At 53.6% G+C, this 24884-nt stretch overlaps 1 long non-coding RNA gene and 1 pseudogene across 1 annotated transcript; one reads left to right on the top strand and one right to left on the bottom strand.

Annotated features, from left to right (window-relative positions):
* Positions 1-428: 428 nt before the first annotated feature.
* LOC128802116 (zinc finger protein 585A-like) lies at positions 429-22231 on the top strand (annotated as a pseudogene).
* LOC128802124 (uncharacterized) lies at positions 7622-18432 on the bottom strand. Its single transcript, XR_008435344.1, has 3 exons — positions 18325-18432; positions 15511-15632; positions 7622-7783 (listed from the first exon to the last, which is right to left on the bottom strand). It is a non-coding gene; the product is annotated as an uncharacterized LOC128802124 (long non-coding RNA).
* Positions 22232-24884: the final 2653 nt, after the last annotated feature.

Below are 24884 nucleotides of genomic sequence, written 5' to 3' on the forward strand. Positions count from 1 at the left end.
CCGGCTGCAGCCGGATCCGGGCGCTGTTTCCTCCCAGTTCCCTCCCAGTGCTCCCAGTAAGAGCGGTGCTGGCAGGGAAAGCGCTCCCAGTTCCTTCCCGGTGCTCTCAGGATCGCTCCCAGAGCCGCGCAGGGAGGCGCCGCTTTGGGAATCCCCATAGGGCAGAGCGCGGCTGCTTTTGGGTGTCGGCACCTGCCCGGGCCGGGCTGGGAGCGGACAAGGAGCGGGAGGAAGAGGCGGGACAGAGAAAGAGGAAAAGGAAGAAGAGGATCTGCAACGGAAGAAAGAGAAGGACGAGGAAGAGCAGCAGCAGCACCAACACCACGCGGTTTCCCCGCCCGCCCGTTCAGGCCGCAGCTCCCCCGGCTCCGGTAGCATTGTCCCCCCGCCTCCAGAATCCGCAGGTGGGTGGGGAGCGAGAGCTCGCCCCAAATCCATCAGGGGGGTCTCCGGGAGGGTTTTTTTGTAGGGCAGGGGATGTTTGGATCTTGCAGGACCCCAAAGCTGCGCCAATAATGCGGGGGGGCCCCCTGTACCTGCGGGCAGAGGAGCGATATCGGTTTTGGGGATCCCAGGGAGTGCCGCGAGGAAAGAGCCAGGAAGAGGGGAGAGCGCACAGGGGCGATTACAAAGCTGGGGGACCCCGGCAGCCTGGAGGGTTGAAGGTGGCTGGAGAAGAGCGGGGTCCGGACACCCAAAGGCTGAACGGGGCACTGACTTCTAGAGCTAGACTTGGGCAGCGGGACCATCAAACCCAAAGCAATCAACCCTTGTTTTCCTCCCCAAACCAGGATTTCCCGTTCCTAAACCTTGGCCCAATGGAGGAAGAGGAGGCTGGGAGGAAGAGGAAGATGCCCCAGGACACCCAGGCAGGTGAGGAGGCAGTCACTGCCCCTTTCCCCCCTCTCTCCTGCTCCTTCTCTCAGCCCAGCCTGGCCCTTGGCTGCAGGACAGCCCCGTTGCCGGTGCCGTCCTGATGGGGATGCCCTTCCCTCTGGCACGGAGGCAAATCCCATCCTCTCCTTGTCCTTTCTCCCCCAGAGCAGGAGCTGAGGGCGGAGACCAGGGAGGATGAATCACCGCAGCAGAACCTTGTGAAAGAGGTTATTTTGAGTGGCTCCACAGCACAGGAATCCAATGGGGAGGAAAATCCATGGAGATCCCGCACAAAGAGGGGCTGCAAACGTAGCCCAGGGAAGTCAGAGGAGGGAACACCCACTCTGGGCCAAAATGGCAGCCAGAGATGTAGCTGGAGCTCAGAGCTGGAGGTCCCCGAGCAGCTTCATGATGGCAAGAAGCCCTACAGGTGTGGGGAATGTTGGAAGAGCTTCAGCCGAAGCTCAACCCTGATCCGCCACCAAAGGATCCACACTGGAGAAAGGCCCTGTGAGTGTGGGGAGTGTGGGAAGACCTGCAGAGACACCTTTGACCTGATCAACCACCAGAGGAGCCACACAGGGGAACGGCCATACGAGTGTGGGCAATGTGGGAAGAGCTTTCAGAGAAGCTCCACTCTTCAGAAACACCAGCGGACACACACAGATGAGAGGCCCTATGAGTGTCCTGAATGTGGGAAGAGGTTTCAGACAAGCTGCCATCTCCTCAGGCACGAGCGGATTCACACAGAGGAGAGGCCCTTCCGCTGCCCTGACTGCATGAAGGGCTTCAAACATAACCCCGACCTCATCAAGCACCGGCGCATCCACACCGGGGAGAGGCCCTACGAGTGTCCCGAGTGTGGGAAGAGCTTCAGCCAGAAGTCGAACCTGATTGTCCACAAGAGGACCCACACCGGCGAGAGGCCCTATGATTGTGGGCAATGTGGGAAGAGATTCAGCCAGAGCTCTGAACTAATGCATCACCTGAGGATCCACTCTGGGGAACGGCCCTACGAGTGTGGCAAATGTGGGAAGAGCTTCAGTCGGAACTACCACCTGATGATCCACCAGAGGAGCCACACTGGGGAGCGGCCCTACGAATGTGGGGAGTGCCAGAAGAGGTTTCAAAGCAGCTCAGATCTCCTCGTACATCAGCGGATTCACACAGATGAGAGGCCCTTCCGCTGCCCTGACTGTGGGAAGGGCTTCAAGCACAACTCCACCCTCGTCACCCACCGGCGCATCCACACCGGGGAGAGGCCCTACGAGTGTCCCAGCTGTGGCAAGAGCTTCAGCCAGAGGTCAGCCTTGACCCAACACCAATGGAGGCACCACTATGGCAGCCCTGCAAGCACCCCAAGTGTGGGAAGAGCTTTGTGCCCTGCTCCAGCTCCATCCCCCATGGGAGGATCTGCACTGGATTTTCCCCAGTGACCCCCAGTGGGCAGAGCCCCAGTGATCCGTGGTGCCGGTGATCTGTGTTGGAAAGACAACTGGCTGGGGCTCCACCTCTTGATAATTCCACGTGGCCTGGATTATCTTTTCATTTCTCTTTGTCTTTTCAAGACACCCAAAAGCATAAAAAAGGTAAAAATAAAAACACTGAACTAAGACAAAGATGGGGGGATCTTGCAGGGGATCTGGGGGATGCTGGGTTCCAGTGAGTTGAGGGTTCCTTGGCAGGACTTGGGGTTGCTCAGGGCTTGGCTCAGTTTTTCCCAGGCTGAGCGGTTCTGGCTGAGCTGGGAGAGTGTGGTGGAGTTTCTTGGGCAGCTGATCAAGGACCCCCTGCCCTGGAACTGTCCCCATGTCTCCCTGTCCTGGTTCCTGGTGTCCCCTGTCCACAATCCCCCCTCCCCCTCCTGTCAGTCCCCTTGCTCCCCACCCATTCCCATGTCACCACACTCCTCATCCTGTCCTGCTTCCATCCCTGTCTGGATCCCCTTCCCAGTCTCATTCCCCATCCTGGTCCAGTATTCTTTGTCTGGCTGCTGTTCCCATATTCCCAGTCTCATATTCCCAGTCCCATTTCCTGTTGTGCTTCCGTTCCCATATTTCCATTTCTATGTTCCCTATCCCATTCCCATATGCCCATATTCCCAGTCCCATTCCTGTATGCCCATTTGCGATCCTGCTCCCATCTTCCTAATCCCCATCCCATATTCACTGTCTCTCTCTCTTTCCATATTCCCCGTCCCGTTCCCATATTTCCATTCCCATTTCCTGTCCCCATTCCCGCTCCCTGTCCCCTCCCCAGAACCCACAGGTGAGCAGAGAGGAGGAGCTCACCCCAAATCCATCAGGGATGTCACCAGGAGGGTTTTTTTTGCGGGGTAGGAGATGCTTGGATCTTCCAGGACCCCAGAGCTGATCCGGAAATACCCATTTGGGGGATCTTGGGGGGTCCCATGTGGCGATTGGCCCAGTACCGCTGGGCAGAGGGGCGATACCGGGTTCGGGAATACCCAGGAGAGCTGGGGATAAACATGAGAGCCCTGAAAGTGGAAGAGTGCAGAGGGGTGATCCTGGAGCAGGGGGATCCCCGGCTGCCAGGAGGGGTGAGGGAGGCTAGAGATGAGCGTTCTGATCGGTTTTACGGCACAGGAATCCAACGGAGAGAAAAAGCCCCAGAGATCCCACAGGAGGAAGGGCTGTAAACGCCGACCAAGGGGTTCTGAGGAAGGCAGCCAGAGCTAAGAGCTGTTGGTCCATGAGCAGCTTTACGATGGGGAGAAGCCCTACAAGTGCTCAGAATGTGGGAAGAGCTTCAGCAAGAGATCCTCCCTGACATGCCACTGGAGAAACCACACGGGGGAGAGGTCCTATGAGTGTGGGGCGTGTGGAAAGAGCTTCTGTGAGGGTGCCAAGCTGCTCATCCACCAGAGGATCCACACAGGTGAGAGGCCCTACGAGTGTGATAAATTCTGGACAAGATTTCAGATCAGTTCCACTCTTGTGAAGCATCAGCGGATCCACAAAGATGAGAGGCCCTTTCGCTGCCCCGACTGCAGGAAGGGATTCAACCATAATTGCACCCTCATCAAGCACCGGCACATCCACACCAGGGAGAGGCCGTATCATTGTCCCAAGTGTGGGATGAGCTTCTCACAGAACTCTTACCTTGACCCAACACCAATGGAGGCACCACAAAGGAAGCCCTGCGAGTGCCACAAGTTCAGAAGGAGCTTTGTGCGCTGCTCCAGCTCCATCTCCCATGGGAGGATCCACGCTGGATGATCCCCAGTGACCCCCACTGGGCAGAGCCCTGGTGATCCTTGGTGCCAGTGATCCTCTGGTGATCTGTGTTGGGAAGACACCTGGCTGAGGGGCTCCACATCCTCCTGGCTCCCTGTGGGCACCCAGACACATCCACAGACCAACATCAGAAATCCATTGTGGAGAGCAGATTTGCCAACATCTGACCCCAGAAAAATGTCACTTTTTGCATCTTCTGGTGGCATTAAGCAATACTGGATGGCCTTGCAGGTCTTCTCCAACATAAATCCATTCTTTTAGTTCTCTCTGGCCCACAGCTGTCTTTCACAACCAAATGGGGACAAACTGGGGCAAAACCTCTGATTTTGGAGACAGTGCGATGGAAACCCCTCCAAATAGGTTCTTCCCACCCACCTAAGCACATGGATGCTCTGCTGGCAGGGACATGTAAATAATTTTGTTTTGGCCTTGATTTTCTATTCCTCTTTGTTCATCCCTTTGAAACCCCTGAAACTGGGGTAAAAATAAAGATGTTGAACTAAGGCATGGATGGGGGCATGGGAGGACAATGACATGGGTGGGGACAAGGAGGGACATGGAAATAGATGGGGACATGGGCAATACAGACATAAGTTGGGACATGGGGCACACAGACACAGAGAGTGACATGGGTGTGATGACCTAAGTTTTAGCTTTCATATTTTTCAGATTCTGTACTGCCTTGGTATGTAACTCTGAACTTTGTTTTAATTGTTAGTAATTTCACTTCATAGGGTAGTTAGAAAAAATGATCCTTTTCTAGCTTGAGAAACCAAGGACAACCATTACAGCCTCAGGCCCAAAAAGCATACACAATAGTGAATTGAAGGGAGGAAACAAGGAGGATGGGACTTCATAACCTGAAGCTGTAATTGGACAACTAACTCCAATATGTAAATGGTTATTTACCAAATCATTATTTATGAAAGTGTGAAAAACTTATAAAAGTGTGAAAACTCGTGACCTGTGATCCCTCTTAGGTAGAGCCCTGGCCAGGCTCTTGTACTACCCAAGGTATATCCTTTAAAGGCCTTTTCATATACTTTATTCCTTTAACTCTGTCTAGCCTCTGTTCCAGGTGAGCCTCTCATAGGCATCAGTTCTGGCACCCCATGAAGGGACAAAAGGCATCTGGAAAACCCCCTGGACCAGAGGAACACCTAGCTGCCCCCCCAACTCCTGCCAGCACTCCCAGGGTGCCCCAGCTGCAGTACTGAAGGTATCAGAGCCCAAGAAGGCTTGGGCCTGGCACAGACACACTGAATGAGTAACTGAATAAAGGGGGTATTCTGTTTTAGCACCTCAGTTAGGTGTTAGGAGATCTCCTGTAGTTTTGTTCAGTGTGGAAGGACCCTAGGGGGTCCAGGGGTGGAGTTGCTTTACATTCACTCTCTGTCTCATCCACTAGAGTAAGAGAGGACATACTCTGAAAAAGCATGCCTTTAGTAGTACAATGGTAAGCAATGGTCTGAGGCCAGGGGTGGTGCTGTAGATTAGCTCCTGTGCTATGGATCCAAAGCTTGTGAGTTCTAATCCTGCATCTTACTTCTTCTTGCTTGCTCTTTCGCTCTATCTCTTGCTGGTTCTTTTGATCTCAGCAGACTTTCCTACTCATAAGTGTTGAAATGGGGTATGTATTCTCCTGTGATTGTAATAGTAATATCCCGAGAAACAGTCCTCTGGGGTTAGTATTGAAAAACTGGCACGAACTAACAGGTGGTAAGTCATTGCTTTTTAAACCCAGACTTATCAGGCTCTCAGAAAAGATGTGGCCAGCGTATGAACTAGACAACGATGAGACATGGCCTGAATTCGGTAGTTTCGGTAAGAAGTTATATCAAGTTTAATATCCTGCATATGGGAGGACAAATATTTCGACATGTTAGTATGCTAGGCTTTTTATGGTATTAGCATGTCAGCAAAGCCCATCAACAAACAAAAAGGAACAGCATATATTGGTTTTAAAGAAAAAAGAGGGGGAAAGTAAAAACAGTCGATATTGAGCAGTGGATGTAAAGATAAGGAGGAGGCGGGGTTAGACCTCTGGTTTGAAGGCAGGGCCCACCCTGGCCATACTCGTGGCAGGCCCAGGCAGGGCCCCTCCACCCCCGCCACCGGTGCCACCCCCGCCAGCGCTGCCAGTGCTGTCGGTGCCACCCCTGGCAGTCGTCCGAGCATGTGGGGGTGGGGTGGCATGAGGGGGCCATGCCCTTACTGTGCTCCCAGCCAGTGAAGGAGGAGGGGGGAGGGCTCCAGCAGCCACCCTTCCCACTGCCATGGCCGTCCGCTCCAGCTGAGTCCCCCCTTCCATCCCCACTCACTCCTGGGGTGGCGGGGTTAGGGGGGGCAGAGCCTTCTGCCCAGAGGGCAGAGAGGGGACCACCCATGGGGGGAATGGGGCTTCTTCTGCTCACACTTTCCATAGCAAGCCCAAAGACTGCGGAGCAGGCTCAGGAGATGACATCTTCACAGCGAGCAGGCACACAGCCCGGCTTCCACCACGGTGTAAGTCATGCTTAGCGCTTTCCAGAATTGGGATTGGTCAAAGCAGATGTACTACTCCAGCAGAGTCGACAGAGCCAGACAGCTCTTGCTCAAGTAACTCCGAGGAGGAGGAGAATGAGATTATTGCTACCCCAAGCAAGCAAAGGAGGGGAAAGATAGCTAAAAAGGCCATTAAAGAATGCACCCCCATAGCGAAATGTACTAGGTTAAAAAGGAAAAAAGGAAAAGAACCAGTTTTGCAAGCGCCCTTGTGGCAGGCAGTCAGCAGCCAGGGGCCAATATGTGTAAAGGTTCCATACTCCCTTATCAAGTTGAAACAGTGGAAAACTACTGTGGGGAAATATAAAGAGAATTCAGATAAGATGGCAAAATTAGTAGAAAGGGCAATTAACTCACAAAACCCTGACTGGGCTGATTTCAACTCTATGTCAGACACATTACTTGATCCCACTGGGAGATGAATGCTCAATAAAGCGATTACATCAGTAGAGGCTAGCATAGCAAACAAGTTGCTTCAAGGCACCATTACACAGATATTTCCCCTAGAAAATCCAGGTTGGAATCTAAATATACCAGAACATATGGCAAGGTTAAAACAATATCAAAGTCTTGCGGTATATGGGTTAACACATGGTGTCCCTAAAGCTATAAATTGGTCAAAGACTTACAAAGTAAGGCAAAATTATGATGAATCACCCACTGATTTTTTAAGCAGATTAAGAGAAACTGCCATCAAATATACAGATCTAGACCCTGAATCAGCTGATGGTAAAGCACATCTAGTTCTCTTATTTATGGCTCAAGCTACAAATGATATAAGAAGAAAGCTGCAAAAGATAGAGGGAGTTCAAGACATAGATAAATTGGTAGAGGTGGTCTGGAAGGTATTTCGAGACAGGGGCCCAACTGAAAGAGTTAAATCTCAACCTAGTAAGAAGGCAACTCAGGAAAAGTCATCCAAGAAAACATCTCCTACGGAGAAAGATCACTTTAATGTAAAAAATGGGGACATTGGAAGAATGACTTTCCAGCGTTGAAAGAAAAGACCCCAGTTCCCCAGCTCCCAGTAGTACAAAGCTCTAGCAGGTCAAGTTCACAGTGATGTGGACCGACGGCTAGCCCCTCAGTGGAGCCTTCGGTTATAGCTAAGTTGGAGAAAGATGACATTGAATTTTTATTAGATACTGAAGTGGCATGTTCTGTGTTAAATACCTTAAAAGGGAAGCCAAGTCACAATTCTGCGCATGTTGTTGGGGCAACCGGCTGTCCTTGCTTGTAAGATAAGCATATATTCTATTTACTATCTGTCAGAAGTAGGGCAGGTATCTTTTGTGAAGTGGGGCAGTTTTCTTATCTCTTCCAAGAACAATGTCTCCCTCTGGGAAGATATCTTCTGTTAATGGGTCATTGAATGGCTCACTGCATGACTGATAAAGTTACATCATCCCATTTTAAGATACTCCACCCAGAGGGAAGAGCCAAGCATCCCTACCTGCATAAAATCAGCATTTTTTAGGACATCAATACAGCCTCTTCACTGGATTCCCAGAGGAAGACCAGGCCCATCTACTCTATCACCACACCTTCAGAGAAAACTACACCCTTCTACGGGATCACCGCTTCAGCCGCATTTCATCTGCCACTCCAGGAGGAGCAGCCACCACTTAACTAGATTATCACCAACACCCTGACTCCTCAGGGTGTCACGTTTCTGACTCTATAAGTAGTTTTGTTTGTACTAATTACATTTTTTTATTATTATTTCGTTTTTTTCCTAGTAAAAAACTATTATTCCCATTCCCATATCTTTGCCTGAGAGCCTTTTTATTTTAAAATTGTAGCAATTCTGAGGGAGGGGGTTTACCTTTTCCATTTCACGGGAGGCCCTTGCCTTCCTTCACAGACTCCTGTCTTTTCAAACCAAAACACCGAGGTAAACGAAACATGGCCTTTTTCCAACCTTTAGAATTTAAACTGGGAAAGCACTGCATAACCCGTCAATTCCTCTATATGCCTAACTCCCCTAAACCATTGCTCGGGAGGGATTTATTAGAAAAATTGGAAGCAGAAATGTTGGAATCCTGGATGCTGAGAATTTTAGACCTTCTGTGCTGAAAGGGACAAACCCACAAGAGAACACTGCATTTGACCTGGGGCTGTGGAGAAGACTTTAAAATTTGATAATACTGGGATTACTGGATATGTAGTTGGTTAGAAGTGTGTAATATCACAGGGTGGAAAACTTAGAGTTTGGGGTTTTAAAATATAGAAATAAATATGAAGCAAGATGGAGGTTTTAGGGTGGAGACAGGTTGTTCTTCTTTACCTTCTTCCTTTATCTTAATGGGTTTGGGTGATGTTTTGTGATTGGACAGAATGGTCCGCATTGTGGGCTTCGGGGGATCAGTTATTGGGTTAAAAGGGAAAATAATCTAGGTGTTCTTTTTTAATTGGATAGTTTAGTTTTAAAAAAACTTGTAACAAGAGTTTGTTAGCCATTTTGTGCCTTGCTAATGAAAAGCTGCCAAACTCACGGTTGTGAGACTGTTTCACTGATAAGAAATAATAAACACCTGAGTCCAAATGTGGACTGCCGTCTCAAGTGCCTTCAATCCCGACCTCAAGAAACAGATACAGAAATTAAATTTTAAAATGAAAAGGGTGTAAGAGTTGTAATTCCTGAATCTAAATTTATCCAAGTTGCTGCACTTTTTATACAAGAAAAATGTGGTGAAATTCCCACTTTGAGAAGTTGAGAATGCAGTAAGTCCAATAGGGTGGGCCACTGATATGCCAGGAAGATCCAAACAAGCAGAATCAGTGAATATTACACTAAAACTAGCAGCCACACCAGTGAGTCAAAAACAATACCCTTTGAAATTAGAAAACCATAAGGGATTAGTATCTGTAATTGAAAAACTCCTTCAACATGGCTTACTAGTGCAATGTGAGTCCAAATACAACACCGCTATCTTAGCTGTTAAAAAAGCAGATGGCAAAAAGTTATCAATTAGTACAAGATTTGGGAGCAATTAACAAAATTACAGAGGACATAGTGTGACCTGGGGGGTCACATGGCCTCATGCTGGGTGTCACCAGAGGCATCCTGGTGGCAGTGTCCCCACAGGTGTGGCAACATTGTCCTCTGATGTGTGTCCTGGTGGCATCGTGTCCCCATCCCCTGCCATGGCTCCTGTGTATGTCCCTGTCCTGCCCTGTGTGACCCTTTCCCCTGTGAGTCCCTGTCCCCATCTCCCCTATATGTCCCTGTCCCCTTCCATGTGTCCCAGTCCCTTCCACGATGTTCCTGTCTCCTGCCCCCTGCGGGGCCCAAGTCCCAGAGGTCCTGAGGCTGTGTCCTGCATGGTGTTGCTGTGTCCCTCAGGATGTTCCCGTGGCTGCTCCTGGCGCTGAGCATCTGCGCCCGCCCCACCATAGGTAGAGACATGACATGACACCCTGTGACACCCTGTGACATCCCACAACACCCTTTGTCCTCTGATTTTGGGTCCATCCCCATCCATTTTGTGTCCATTCCCCCTCTTTTGCGTTCCACATCAAGCCACCCCAAAATCCTTCAAAATTTCTCACCCAAATGTCCACCTCCTGGACCCCCCACAGGCACTTGGCCACAGAGCTGTTGCTGGTGCACCACAAAATCCCTGAAAACCACCCCAAAAGCCATCAAGATCCCCTAAAATGTTCACCCATGACGTCCATGCACCCCCCTGCCCCGGGCCCCCGCCCCAGGCACTTGGCCACAGAGCTGTCACTGGTGACATCAAGCTGCAGGATCCGCAGGGTGTCCCCAAGGGTGGCTGTGGCTGCCGCCTCCAGCGGCCCCTGCCACAACAGGTGGCCAGGACTACAACACCAAAAATCAGTCAGAGACCCAAAAAATTCATCAGGGATCCCAAAAGCTGACAGGGATTCCAAAATCCCGCGCTGGGGACAATGCTGGGGTGTCCGCCCCCTCCGCTCCCAGTATTTCTTGTCCCCTGTCCCGCCTTGGGGACATTTGGGGACACACTCCTCACCCTCCAGGAGTGTCCTCCCTTTCCCTCCCACGCTGGGGACAATTCCGATCCCCCCTCTCCTTTTGTGGTGTCCACCCTTTCGCTCATGTGTTGGGGACAATTGAGGACAACTCCCCTTACCCTCCCATGTTCTGCACATCCCGGGGTGTCCCTTAACAAGTTGGGGACAATCCCAGGATGTCCCTCCTCACCCTCCTTGACTTGGAGACATTTGGGAACAACCCCCTCACCCAGGTATCACTTCTAGGGGTCCCTGGTCAGCCGTACAGCCACAGCCAGGCCAATGCCCAAGGAGCAACTGGTGACAAGGACAGTGTGAGCCGGGGGGGCAGCCATGGTGTCACCTCCTCACCCTGGATCAGTGCTCACGTGGCACTAGGACTGGGGTCAGAACAGGAGGGAAAAAACGGAGGTGACACCCTGAGATGCCCCCAGCGCGGCGGGCACAAAGGGGGAGTCCCCCTTTAGCTGCCTCCGGGGGTGGCAGAGATTTGGGGGCATTCCTGTGGACATCACAAAGTGTGGGGCTTTCACCTGGGGACCTTAAATCTGCTCTTCCTTCCCATCTCAGTGGACTCTGGGGACCCCAAATCTTTCCCTCCCCATGCAGCCCAAAGTGAGCTCTGGCACCGGACACCAGGACCATGCAGACCGGGCTCTGAGCTCCAGTACTGAGCACTGAGGACACCTGGTTTCCCCCAGGACTCCCCACATGGCCCTGGGATGTCCCATCTGGCCCCCACGCCCAGTCCTGGCAGGTACTGAGCCCCGCGGGGGGATCCCCACCCCAAAAATCATCCCCAGGATTCCCTGCACCCCAAAGCAGAGAATAAGGGGAGAAGGGACCCAGGACCCCAAAACCCCAGAGCATCCCTAAGTGGGGAGACTGAAGAGGGAGGAGTGACTCCTCCTTTCCCCCTCTCTCCTGCTCGACCTCCCAGCCTAGCATGGGCCCCCAGCTGCAGGACAACCCCACTGCCAACAAAGTCCTACCGGGGATGCATTGGGGGGATCTCCTTGCCCTTCCCTGTGGCACGGAGGCAAATCCCATCCTCTCCTTGTCCTTCCTCCCCCAGACAAGGAGCTGAGGATGGAGACCAGCGAGGACAAATCCCCATGGCAGAACCTTGTGGAAGAGGCTGTTTTGAGTGGCTCCACAGTGCAGGAATCCAACAGGGAGGAAAAGCCCTGGAGATCACACACGAGGAGGGGCTGCAAACGCAGATCACAGGGATCTGAGGAGGAAAGACCCACCCTGGGCCAGCGAGGTGGATGCTTGCCAACTGATTGTTTGCAGGTGCATTTGCTGTTCCGCCACGCTGCACTGCTTCCAGCAGGGCCTGGCAAGGAGCGGCTTGCTCTATACGCTTACACCTGCTTAACGATACCCGCTCATCACAATAACCCATGAATTTTCCCACCTCTTGGCCAAATGAACTTTCTGGGGTAACTCTGGTGATCTCCCACGGAAGATCCCTCATCTGCCTCACGACCACCGTGACAGACAGAGATTGAACCTCCCTCCCAAGGACTGAGACCCCTATAATCCTAACACAGGGGTGCTGGCCTGACTGAAGCAGGATATTTGCCAAGTGTTGCCTGCAGGTGTGTTTGCAGGACCCAGAAAACAATGGGTCTCGCTCACTGCTGAAATTGACTTGCCCTGCTTTGGAACAGGGACTGTCTGTACCCGTTTTTCAATAGACTAATTTCTCCATCACCTGTTCTCCACACTCGGCAGAGGACTATAAAAGACCCCTGAGTTAACCAAGTGACCCCCCATGGACAACGGTGAATCTAAGTGGCTGGACCATCGAGGATTTAATCTCTCCATTTGGTAGCTATATCCTGCCCCCTCTTTCTCTATCTCTCTATCCTTTATTTCCTTCCTAAAGCCTTTTATCACTTTTGCTGTTGGCACTCAGTAAAGGTGCATTTGTTGTGATTTGTTGTGATGGTCCTCTGCTGTTTGCCTTTTGGGATCGGTAAATGAACCGTCACAACACCCCGCTGGTCCTAGCAGATCGTGACAGCCCTGCAGTGCACCCCAAGTGCAGGAAGAGCTTTGTGCGCTGCTCCAGCTCCATCCCCCATGGGAGGATCTGTGCTGGATGATCCCCAGTGACCCCTGGTGGGCAGAGCCCCGGTGATCCATGGTGCCGGTGATCCGTGGTGGGAAGACACCTGACTGGGGGGCTCCAATTCTTCCTGACTCCCTATGCCCTTGATTTTCTTTTCATTTCTCTGTCCTTTTAAAAGCAAAACTGAGGTTAAAATAAAGATGTTGAACTAAATCATGGATGAGGACATGATGGGGGCATGGCCATGAACACTGACATGTAGGGAATTTTCAGGGGATGTGGGGAATGCTGGGTTTGAGGGATATTTAGGGCTTCAGGTACAGCTCCTGCTGCATTGTGAGACCCTGGCAGAGGTTGTGGGGCAGCTGGTCAAGGACGGCCCACCCTAGAACTGTCCCGATATCCCCCCATCCCAGTTCCCAGTGTTCCCTATCCAGATTCTCCCTCTCCCCACTGTCACCCCCCTCGCCCCCTGCCAGTTCCCTTGTCACCCCATTCCTGATCCTATCCCAATCCAGATCCCATTCCAGGACTCATTCCCTGACCGTGTCTTGTATTCTCTGTCTGGTTGGCATTCCCGTATTCCCAGTCCCATATTCCCTGTCCTGTTCTGTATTCCCTGTCTAGCTCCCGTTCTCATACTTTCAATTCTATATTCCCTCTCCTGTTCCCATATTCCCATCCCCGGTCGCAGTCCTATTCCCGTTTCCGATCCTGGTCCCATCTTCCTATTCCCGATCCCATATCCTGTCTGTGGTTGCTGTTTATGTATTCCATGTCCCATCCCCATATATTCCATTCCCTGTCTCATTTCCAGATCCATTCCCAGTCCCCATCCCATTCCCCTATTCCCGGTCCCCCATTCCCAGTCCCTATCCCCGCTCCCTGTCCCGTTCCCTGCCCCCATTCCTGCTCCTGTCCCGTTCCCTGTCCCCATTCCCTGTCCCTGTCCCCATTCCCGCTCCCTGTCCCCATTCCCTGTCCCCATTCCCGCTCCCTGTCCCCATTCCCATTCCCTGTCTCCATTCCCTGTCCCTGTTCCCATTCCCGTTCCCTGTTTCCATTCCCTGTCCCCATTCCCGCTCCCTGTCCCCATTCCCATTCTCTGTCCCTATTCCCTGTCCCCATTCCCGTTCCCTGTCTCCATTCCCTCTCCCCATTCCCGTTCCCCGTCTCCTCTCACCGGACGCCGCCGCCATCGCTCCGGCCGCCCCCCGGCCCTCACGTGACCGGGGAAACCCCGCGCTGCTCCCGCCCACCAATCCCAGCGCGCGATCGCTCCTGTGTTTGCATAACCACGCCCTTCGCCTTGACCCCGCCCACCGCCGGCTGCAGCCGGATCCGGGCGCTGTTTCCTCCCAGTTCCCTCCCAGTGCTCCCAGTAAGAGCGGTGCTGGCAGGGAAAGCGCTCCCAGTTCCTTCCCGGTGCTCTCAGGATCGCTCCCAGTGACGCGCGGGAAGGGTCCGCGAATCCCCCAGAGCAGAGCGCGACTGTATTTGGGTGTCGGCACCTGCCCAGGCCGGGCCGGGAGCGGAGGAGGAGCGGGAGGAAGAGGAGGGACAGAACCGCGTTGGTTTCCCTGCCGGTCTCCGGCCCACCTGCTTAGGCCGCAGCTCCCCCGGCGTCAGTAGCACCGACCCCCCCACGCACCCGCCAGAATCCGCAGGTGAGCGGGGAGACGGAGCTCACCCCAAATCCATCAGGGGGGTCTCCGGGAGGGTTTTCTTTGCGGGGCAGGAGATGTTTGGATCTTGCAGGACTCCAAATCTGAGCAGAAAATGCCCCTGAAGGGATGTTGAGGGATTCCATGTGGTGATCGCCCAGTACTGGCGTGGAGGGGGCAATATCGGGTTTGGGGATTCCCGGGAGAACCGGGGACAACGCAGGGGCCCCGAAGGGGAGAGACTGCAGAGGGGCAATCCCAAAGCCAGGGGACCCCCAGCACCCTGGAGGGGTGGAGGCGGCTGGGTGAGTGGACTCCTGGATGAGTGGTCTCCAGAGCCTCTGAGGCTGAAAGAGGCACTGATTTCACCAGCTGCACCTGGGCAGCACAGCAGGACCATCAAATGCAAATCGCTCAGCCTTGTTTTCCCCCCAAAACCAGGATTTCCCATTCCCAAACCTTGGCTCAGTGGAGAAGGAGGAGGCTGCGAGGAAGAGAAAGATGCCCTGAGAGCCCCAAGCAGGTGAGAAGGAAGTCACTGCCCCTTTCCCCATCTCTCCTGCTCCATCTCCCAGCCCAGCATGGTCCCTGGCTGCAGGACAACCCTGTGGGCAATGCTGTCCTGCTGGGGGTGGATTGAAGAAATCTCTCTCCTTGCCTCCTGCAAGGAAGCAATTCCCATCCCCTCCTTGTCCTTCCTCCCCTAGGCAAGGAGCTGAGGATGGAGACCAGCAAGGACAAATCCCCAGATTTGAGGCAGAACCTCGTGGAAGAGGTTGTTTTGAGCAGCTCCATGGCACAGGAATCCAACGGGGAGAAAAAGCCCTGGAGATGCTGCACGGGGAGGGGCTGCAAATGCAGATCACAGGGATCCGAGGAGGAAAGAACCACCCTGGGCCCAGGAGGTGGCCAGAGCTCAGGGCTGGGGGTCCATGAGCAGGTTCATGATGGGGAGAAGCTCCACACGTGCTCAGAATGTGGGAAGAGCTTCAGCAAGAGATCCTCCCTGATCTGCCACTGGAAAACCCACATGGGGGAACGGCCCTACGAGTGTGGGCAATGTGGGAAGAGCTTCACCCAGAGCTCCTACCTTATTGTCCACCAGAGGAGCCACACGGGAGAACGGCCCTATGAGTGTGGGGAGTGTGGGAGGAGCTTCAGGACGAGATCCAAACTTTTCCGCCACCAGATGATCCACACCGGGGAGAGGCCCTACGAGTGTGATAAATGCAGGAAGAGGTTTCAGACCAGCTCCAATCTCCTTACACATCAGCGGATTCACACAGAGGAGAGGCCCTTCCGCTGCCCTGACTGTGGGAAGGGCTTCAAATACAACTTCCGCCTTGTCACCCACCAGCTCATCCACACTGGTGAGAGGCCCTTCGAGTGTCCCGAGTGTGGGAAGAGCTTCAGGACAAACTCTGAACTGACAGTTCACCAGAGGATCCACACGGGGCAACAGCCCTACGAGTGTGATGAATGCAGGAAGAGGTTTCAGAGCAACTCCCATCTCCTCTTGCACAAGCGGATTCACACAGAGGAGAAGCCCTTCCTCTGCCCCGACTGTGGGAAGGGCTTCAGGTACAACTCCAACCTCGTCACCCACCGGCGCATCCACACTGGGGAGAGGCCCTACGAGTGTCCCAGCTGTGGCAAGAGCTTCTCACAGAGCTCTCACTTGACCAAACACCTACGGAGCCACCACTAAGGGAAACCCTGCAAGTGCCCCGAGTGTGGGAAAAGCTTTATGCGCTGCTCCAGCTCCATCCCCCATGGGAGGATCCAGGCTGGATGATTCCCAGTGACCCCCAGTGGGCAGAGCCCCAGTGATCCCCTGTTGGGAAGACACCTGCCTGTGAGCTCCACATTGTCCTGGCTCCCTGTGGCCTGAATTTTCTCTTTGTCCCTTCAAATCACTCAAAACTGGGGTAAAAATAAAGATGTTGAACTGAAACATGGATAAGGACATGGTGTGGGCATAGCCATGGATGGTATCATGGGGGATCTTCCAGGGGATGTGGGGGATGCTGGCTTCAAGGAAGTTCAGGGTTCCTGGGGGAGACTTGGGGGTTGCTCAGGGCTTTGGGCACCCCAGGCCGAGTGGTTCGGGTTGCGCTGGGAGACCCTAGTGGAGGTTCTGGTACACCTGATCAAGTACTCCCTGCCCTGGACCTATCCACATGTCCCCCCGTCCCAACTCGTAGTGTCCCCTGTAGCAGCTGCCCCACTCCCCGCTGTCACCTCATTTCTCTTTACAGAGAAAAAGAAGGCACAACTTTTTCCCAAGGATTTACTGGGAAAGGCAGTGAGAAGCCTCAGAGAGAACAAGAGAAAACAATTCTTATCTGCTCCTGTGTTTGTCCCACATGGAATATGGTATGGAGATTGTTCACCTAGAGGTGATTGCTTGATTGGATTCTGGTGAAGGTTGTTTGGGTTCAATGACCAATCAGATCCAGTTGTGTCTCGGACTCCCGGCAGAGAGTCACGAGTTTGTTAGTTAGATATGCTAAGTTAGAAAGTAAGTATGTAGAATAGTATAGTATCTTTTTAAATAGTATATTAATGTAATATAGTATAGTTTCAATAAAGCAAGTGTTCAGCATTCCAAAGCCTTCTGATCTGGAGCCAGAGATCATTTCCCTGTGTTGGGTTTGTCCTCATTCTGACACCCCGCTGTCACTCCCCTTCCCCCCACCTGTTCTTGTGTCTCCCCTATCCTGGTCCTATCCTGCTCCCATCCCAGTTTGGATCCCATTCTCAGCCCCTGTCCCATATTCCCAGTCCCAGTCCCCACTTTCCAGTCCCATTCCTGGTCCCTGTCCCATATTCCCTGTCCCATTCCTGCTGCCTGTCCCCATTCCCAGTCCCTGTCCCACCTTCCCAGTCCCATTCCTTATCCCTGTCCCCATTCACGCTCCTGTCTCATATTCCTGGTCCCATTTTCGGTCCTTGTTCCCATTCCCGGTCCCATTCTTAGTCCCTGTACCCATTTCTGGTCCCTGTCCCCATTCCTGGTCCTATTCCCAGTCCCATTCCTGAGGGCCGCCTCTCTCATGGGGCCCTGAGGGCTCCACAGCTCGGGCTACCTGTGCCACACGAACCCTTCAGCCCCGCTGCTGTCCTTGGCCAGCTGCAGAGCGCACGAGGCTTTGGGCATTTCTCAGAGGCCCCCAGCTGGCCAGAGCAGCCCCTGGGGCCAGCACCCGCTGTGCCTCAGAGCCCTCCCTCATGCCGGGGCCGTGGAGGGGCCGTGGGCCTGGAGGAGGCTCCTGCTGCTGCGGCAGGAGCGAGGCTGCAGCTCCCGCCTTTGGGCCCTGGGCCGCAGCAGCCCAGGGGAGGCCCAGCTGCAGAGCTCACAGCCCCTCCCGGCTTTCACCTGGACACTCTGGAACAGGAATCCCCATCCCAGATTCTCTCTGCGGTTGCTGTTTCCATGTTCCCTGTCCCGTTCCCATACTCCCATCCCTGCTCCCATTCCGGGTTCCTGTCCCGTATTTCCAGGCCCCTGTACCCATTCCCAGTGCCAGTCCCTGTCCCTGTCCCCATTCCCGGTCCCATTCTCGCTTTCTATCCCGTATTCTCGGTCCCTGTTAAGTATTTCCAGTCCCATTCCCAAACCCAGTCGCATATATCCGGTCCCTGTCCCCATTCCCGCTCCCTGTCCCTATTCCCTGTCCCCATTCCCGTTCCCTGTCTCCATTCCCTGTCCCCATTCCCGCTCCCTGTCTCCATTCCCGCTCCCATTCCCGCTCCCTGTCCCCATTCCCGCTCCCTGTCTCCATTCCCTGTCCCCATTCCCGCTCCCTGTCCCCATTCCCATTCTCTGTCCCTATTCCCTGTCCCCATTCCCGTTCCCTGTCTCCATTCCCTCTCCCCATTCCCGTTCCCCGTCTCCTCTCACCGGACGCCGCCGCCATCGCTCCGGCCGCCCCCCGGCCCTCACGTGACCGGGGAAACCCCGCGCTGCTCCCGCCCACCAATCCCAGCGCGCGATCGCTCCTGTGTTTGCATAACCACGCCCTTCGCCTTGACCCCGCCCACCGCCGGCTGCAGCCGGATCCGGGCGCTGTTTCCTCCCAGTTCCCTCCCAGTGCTCCCAGTAAGAGCGGTGCTGGCAGGGAAAGCGCTCCCAGTTCCTTCCCGGTGCTCTCAGGATCGCTCCCAGAGCCGCGCAGGGAGGCGCCGCTTTGGGAATCGCCATAGGGCAGAGCGCGGCTGCTTTTGGGTGTCGGCACCTGCTTAGGCCGGGCTGGGAGCGGAGGAGGAGCGGGAGGAAGAGGCGGGACAGAGGAGGAGGAAGAGGAGGATCTGCAGGAGGAAGGGCAGCAGCCGCAGGAGAAACGCCCCGTTCCCCCGCCCGCTCAGGCCGCATTTCCCCCGACTCCTGCTGCATCGCCCCCCTCGGAACCCAGAGGTGATTGGGGAGGGGTCAGCTCGCCCCAAATCCATGCGGGGGGGTCTCCGGGAGGGTTTTTCTGCGGGGCAGGGGATGTTTGGGTCTTGGAGGACCCCAAAGCCGAGCCGGAAATGCCGCTGGAGGGATTTTGGCGGGTCCCACGTGGTGATCGCTCCGTAGCGGAGGACACAGGGGTGATCTCGGTTTGAGGATGCCCGGGAGAGCCGGGGCGAATGCGGGAGCCCTGGAGCGGGGAGAGCGCAGAGGGGCGATATCGCCGGCCGGGGAACTATGTACAAATCAGGACCGGGACGGGTCTCTTTTCTCGAGAGAAACGCGTCTCGAGCTGTTTATTTTCCGGCATCAGTCTCATTACATGGTTATGACAATGGGGAGATGCCAGCAGCTCACATCCCCGGCAGCAGACGAAGAACTTAAATGTTACAATTTACTTTAACAACCTTTTGACCAATCACACAAAGCAAAAGCATATTGACAGTAGTTCTATCCAACCACTATAAGCATACGTACCTTTGGTTAAAACAATGCTCGCTTATTTCGAATACAATACCTGCTTGCAAGCCTTAAGATGCAATGCACAGAGCTACGTTATTAAGCTTAGAACTTCCTAATATCTTGTTAGATGTGAAAAACACCAATCACTTGTTTTAAAATTTTAAAAGTTTAATAGTAATAAAATAGTTATAAAAACAGTAATAAAAATTAGAGCAATAAAAATTTGGACAGTCGGAGTTAGGACAATAAAGGACAATAAAAGCAAAGAATTACGGACATCCGGATGCTCTCGGGCACTTAGCCAAGAAAAGCCTGCCTTGTGAACAAAGGATTAATCCTTAAAAGCAATAGTCTGTTGCATATTCATATATCTCATACATGATGCATAAACTCTGTCAAAACAAAGAGCTCTGTCTGATCAGTGTCAGCGTCTTCCTCTTAATCCTGTGGCGTCCTCAGGGCTGAGCAAGGCAGGAAGAGGTTAATTTCTTCTGATAAGGGAACCATAAATTCTTTTTTTCTGGAAGATTTAGGTGTCCTGTGGCTGCTATCTCGATGCAAGTACCTCATTCCTTTCTTCCCACATACATAGTTTCTATTTTAACTACGAAAGCTCCATTTTAACTACCAAACTACATTTACCATACTATTAAAATGTTAATACAGCACTACTAGTCAATATAACATAATGCATATAGTAAATATCTGCATAGAGCCATATAATAAACACATTTCACACTAGATATCCTTTTCTATAACTTAGGGTGTTATTCTAGCCAATAGACAAGCGTTAATACACTGACCATTGTTCTATTTGACCTTACTTTCTCATATATTCTTGTATAATTTTTCTGCTGACAAATCTTAGGTCTACTGCTTAGCTCTAATTGCAGTTCTGCTGTTTCTGAGGCCAGCCTTTTGCAACTTGACCAAAACCCTGATTTTAAGGGTTCCCACAGGTCGATTCTGGAGCTGGAGCCCCCCCGGCAGCCTGGAGTGGTGGGGGAGGCCAGGGATGAGTGGGCTCCAGACCCCCTGAGGCTGAAAGGGGCGTTGACTTCTCCAGGCGCTTGGGCAGCGGCACCATGAAAGCCAACGCACTCAGCCCTTGTTTTCCTCCCCAAACCAGGATTTCCCATTCTCAAACCTTGGCCCAATGGAGAAGGAAGAGGCCATGGGGAAAAGGAAGATGGCCCAGGAGCCCCAGGCAGGTGAGGAGGAAGTCATTGCCCCTTTCCCCCTCTCTGCTGCTCCATCTCCCAGCCCAGCACGGCCCCCAGCTGCAGGATAACCCCGCTGCCGACACCATCCTGCTGGGGATGCACTGGGGGGATCTCCTTGCCCTTCCCTGTGGCATGGAGGCAAATCCCATCCTCTCCTTGTCCTTCCTCCCCCAGAGCAGGAGCTGAGGATGGAGACCAGCAAGGACAAATCCCCACAGCAGAACCTCATGGAAGAGGCCATTTCGAGCAGCTCCATGGCACAGGAACCCAAAGGGGAGGAAAAGCCCTGGAGATCCCGCACAAGGAGGGGCTGCAAACGCAGATCACAGGGATCTGAGGAGGAAAGACCCACCCTGGGCCAGGGAGGCAGCCAGAGCTTGGAGCTGGGGGTCCATGAGCAGGCTCACGATGGGGAGAAGCCCAAGTGCTCGGAATGTGGGAAGAGCTTCAGGTGGAGATCCGAACTGATCATGCACTGGAGAATCCACACAGGGGAACGGCCCTACGAGTGTGGGGAGTGTGGGAGGAGCTTCATCATGAACTCCGAATTGACCAGACACAAGCGGAGCCACACAGGAGAACGGCCCTACAAGTGTGGGGAGTGTGGGAAGAGCTTCTGTGAGCGTGCCAGCCTGACCAAACACCAGAGGATCCACACGGGGGAGAGGCCCTACAAGTGTGGGGAGTGTGGGAAGAGCTTCAGGATGTGCTCTCAACTGACCAGACACAAGAGGATCCACACAGGAGAACGGCCCTTCGAGTGTCCCGAGTGTGGGAAGAGTTTCTGCGAGCGTGCCAGCCTGATCAAACATCAGAGGAGCCACACGGGGGAGAGGCCCTACAAGTGTGGGGAGTGTGGGAAGAGCTTCAGCCATAGCTCTGGCCTGATTGTCCACATGGTAATCCACTCGGGGGAGAGGCCCTATGAGTGTGGGCAATGTGGGAAGAGCTTCAGGAGGAGCTACGAACTGACCAGACACCAGAGGCGCAGCACAGGGGAACAGCCCTACAGGTGTCCCGAGTGTGGGAAGAGCTTCTGTGAGCGTGTTGACCTGATCAAACACCAGAGGACCCACATGGGGGAAGGGCCCTACGAGTGTCCCGAGTGTGGGAAGAGCTTCTGCAAACATGCTGACCTGATCAAACATCAGAGGACCCACATAGCGGAGAGGCCCTACGAATGTGATAAATGCAGGAAGAGGTTTCTGAAGAGCACCAATCTCCTCAGGCATCAGCAGATTCACACAGATGAGAGGCCCTTCCGTTGCCCCGACTGTGGGAAGGGCTTCAAGCGCAACTGCACCCTCGTCATCCACCGGAGGAGCCACACCGGGGAGAGGCCCTACGAGTGTGATAAATGCAGGAAGAAGTTTCTGACCAGCTCCAATCTCCTCCTGCACCAACGGATTCACACAGATGAGAGGCCCTTCCGCTGCCCCGACTGCGGGAAGGGCTTCCAGCGCAACTGCACCCTCCGCAAGCACCGGCGCATCCACACCGGGGAGAGGCCCTACAAGTGTCCCGAGTGTGGGAAGAGCTTCTCACAGAGCAGTAACTTGACCAGGCACCAACAGAGCCACCAGTAAAGGGAAGCCCTGTGAGGGCCCCGAGTGTGGGAAGAGCTTCCTGCGCTGCTCCAGCTCCATCCCCCATGGGAGGATCCTTGCTGGATGGTCCCCAGTGACCCCCACTGGGCAGAGCCCCGGTGATCCATGGTGTCAGTGATCCATGTTGAGGAGACAACTAGCTGGGGGCTCCACATCTTCCTGGATCCCTGTGGGCACCTGCACACATCCACAGCCCAAGATCAGAAATCCCTTGTGGAGAGCAGTTTTGTTGACTTCTGACCCCAGAAAAATGTCACTTTTTGCATCTTCTGGTGGCATCAAGTAACACTGGATGGCCTTGCAGGTCTTCTCCAACATAAATCCATCGTTTTAATTCTCTCTGGCCCATGGGGATTTTCTACAGCTAAATGGGGACAGACTGGGGCAAACCCACGATTTTGGAGACAGCGATGTGGAAACCCCTCCAAAAAAGGTTCTTCCCACCCACCCAAGCGCATAAATGCTCTGCTGGCAGGGATACGTAAATCCTTTTGTTTTTGCCTTGAAACAAAAAGGTTTCTGTTCATCCCTTTGAGACATGGGGTTAGGAATTAACTTGGGTTAGAAATCCATTTCAGATTTTGGTGAAGTGTGCTGCCTTGAATTGTTTAATCTGTAGAGTCTGTTAATTTGCTGTGCTGTAGCTTGCAAAACTGCCTCAAACAAGATGAAAGCAATGTGAACTTCCAAGATAGAGGAAGATAAGAGGGGCCCCTTGGACCTTGAAACAAGAAGGAAACCAAAACTGAGGCTGCAGGAGAGGGATGGACAACCAGAGAACTAATTGTAATGCAAAACTAGTAAATGAATATGCATGAGCCTATTTCAAAACTTAATGCATATGCAGCAAGTTAGGGGACAAAGGGGAGGTCTGGACTCTTGGGGCATGCACATGCCTTTGGAAATTATTCCACTTGTGCCTGGCATTGTAATAAACATACCACTTTTTACTTTAATCAGCTGAGGAGTCATCTGTCCATGCATCAGCTTTGAAAGCCCTGAAATTGGGGTAAAAATAAAGACGTTGAACTAAGGCATGGATGGGGAGATATGGGGACGTGGCCATGGATGGGGACATGTGAGGGACAATGGCATATAGGGAGACGTGGATATGGGGTCAGTGCCATGGATAGAGGCATGGCCATGGATGGGGACATGTGGAACACAGACACGGATGGGTAGATGTGGAGTCACAGCCCTGGGTGGGGACATGAGGGGACATGGATGGGGACATGTGGAACATGAATGAGGACATGAACTGGGACAGCATCAGTGCCACCACCTGTGCCATCACAGTGCCACCAGCACCTTCATCTCAGCCTTGACCAAGCACTACCTGATGCAGTTCCTGCCACCACATCCCCTCTGTCACCACTGTGGTGTCCTAGCCAAATGTCACCACCCAGCAGGGCGGTGTTGTTCAGGCAGCTTGTTCAGCTGGTGACTAGCGGCCTGGAAGAGAGTGACAGACACCAGGGTGTCCCAGGGCCTCCGCACTCAGGGGACCCTGACCACCCCTGGGGACAGGGCAAGGGTCAGAGTCACCCACAGGGTCACGTGATCCCGTGCTGGGTGTCACCGGAGATGTCCTGGTGGCAGCATTCCCATAGGTGTGCCAATGTTGTCCCCTGATGTGTGTCCTGGTGGCATTGTGTCCCCTCCCCTCTGTTTGTCCCCATCCCCCACCATGGCTCCCTGTCATCCCTCTGTGTGTCCCTGTCCCCCATCCCCGGTGGGGCCAAAGTCCTTGAGATCCCTACCCATGTCCCACAAGGTGTCCTCATGTCTCTCAAGGTGTCACCTTGTCAGGATGTTCCATGGCTACTCCTGGTGCAGAGCATCTGTGCCCACCCCAGCACAGGTAGAGACACCCCATGACACCCCACGACATCCCATGACATCCCACTACACACTTTGTCCTCTGATTTTGGTCCTCCCCCCATTTTGGATCCTTTCCCCCATATTTTGGGTCCTTTCTCCCCTGGTTTGTGTCCCTTCTCCCTATTTTGAATCCTTTCCCTTTATTTTGGGTCCCTCCCCTGTTTTGGGTCACTGTTCCCCTGTTGGGTGTCCTTTTCCCCCTATTTTGGATCCTTTCCCTCTTTTCCATCCTTCCCCCCAATTTTGGGCATCCTCCCCTTCAACTTTGGCAAATTTTTGGGTGCATCCCACCCTCCAACCCTCTCCCCACCCTTAAACCCCCTTTCACCCCCCAGCCCCGTCCCCCCAGACCTGTCCCCAGCTGTGTCCCCATCCGCCCCCCCATGCCACATGGACTTGGTTCTCACCACACTGGATACCCTATGCCACATGGACTTGGTTCTCACCACACTGGATGTCCTCAAGTCCCCAACCCAGGACTGTAGATCTCCTCTTCCACGAGATCTACAGCTGGCCTGGCTTCCAGGGGACACCAGTGGCCTTGGGGCTCAGGGTGGGTGGCCTGGTGGGGTTGGTGGGAGAGGGTCGGGGTCATCTTGGGACTGACTGTGGGTCTTGTCCACTCTGCAGTGAGGAGTAGCCCTGGCTGGGGAGTCTGGGATGGACAGGGGCAGGAGAGGTTGGACACTGGTCCAGATGGACACCAAAGCCATGGATCCCACTCTGGATGGACACTGGTCCAGATGGACCCCAGAGCCATGGATGCCACCTGGACCCGGGTCTAGACAGCAACTGACCCTGCAGCCCCCCAGCCTGACGAGTCCCCAGCCCACATGAC

The sequence above is a fragment of the Vidua chalybeata genome, chromosome 33, assembly GCF_026979565.1.
Source record: "Vidua chalybeata isolate OUT-0048 chromosome 33, bVidCha1 merged haplotype, whole genome shotgun sequence".
Lineage (NCBI taxonomy): Eukaryota > Metazoa > Chordata > Aves > Passeriformes > Viduidae > Vidua > Vidua chalybeata.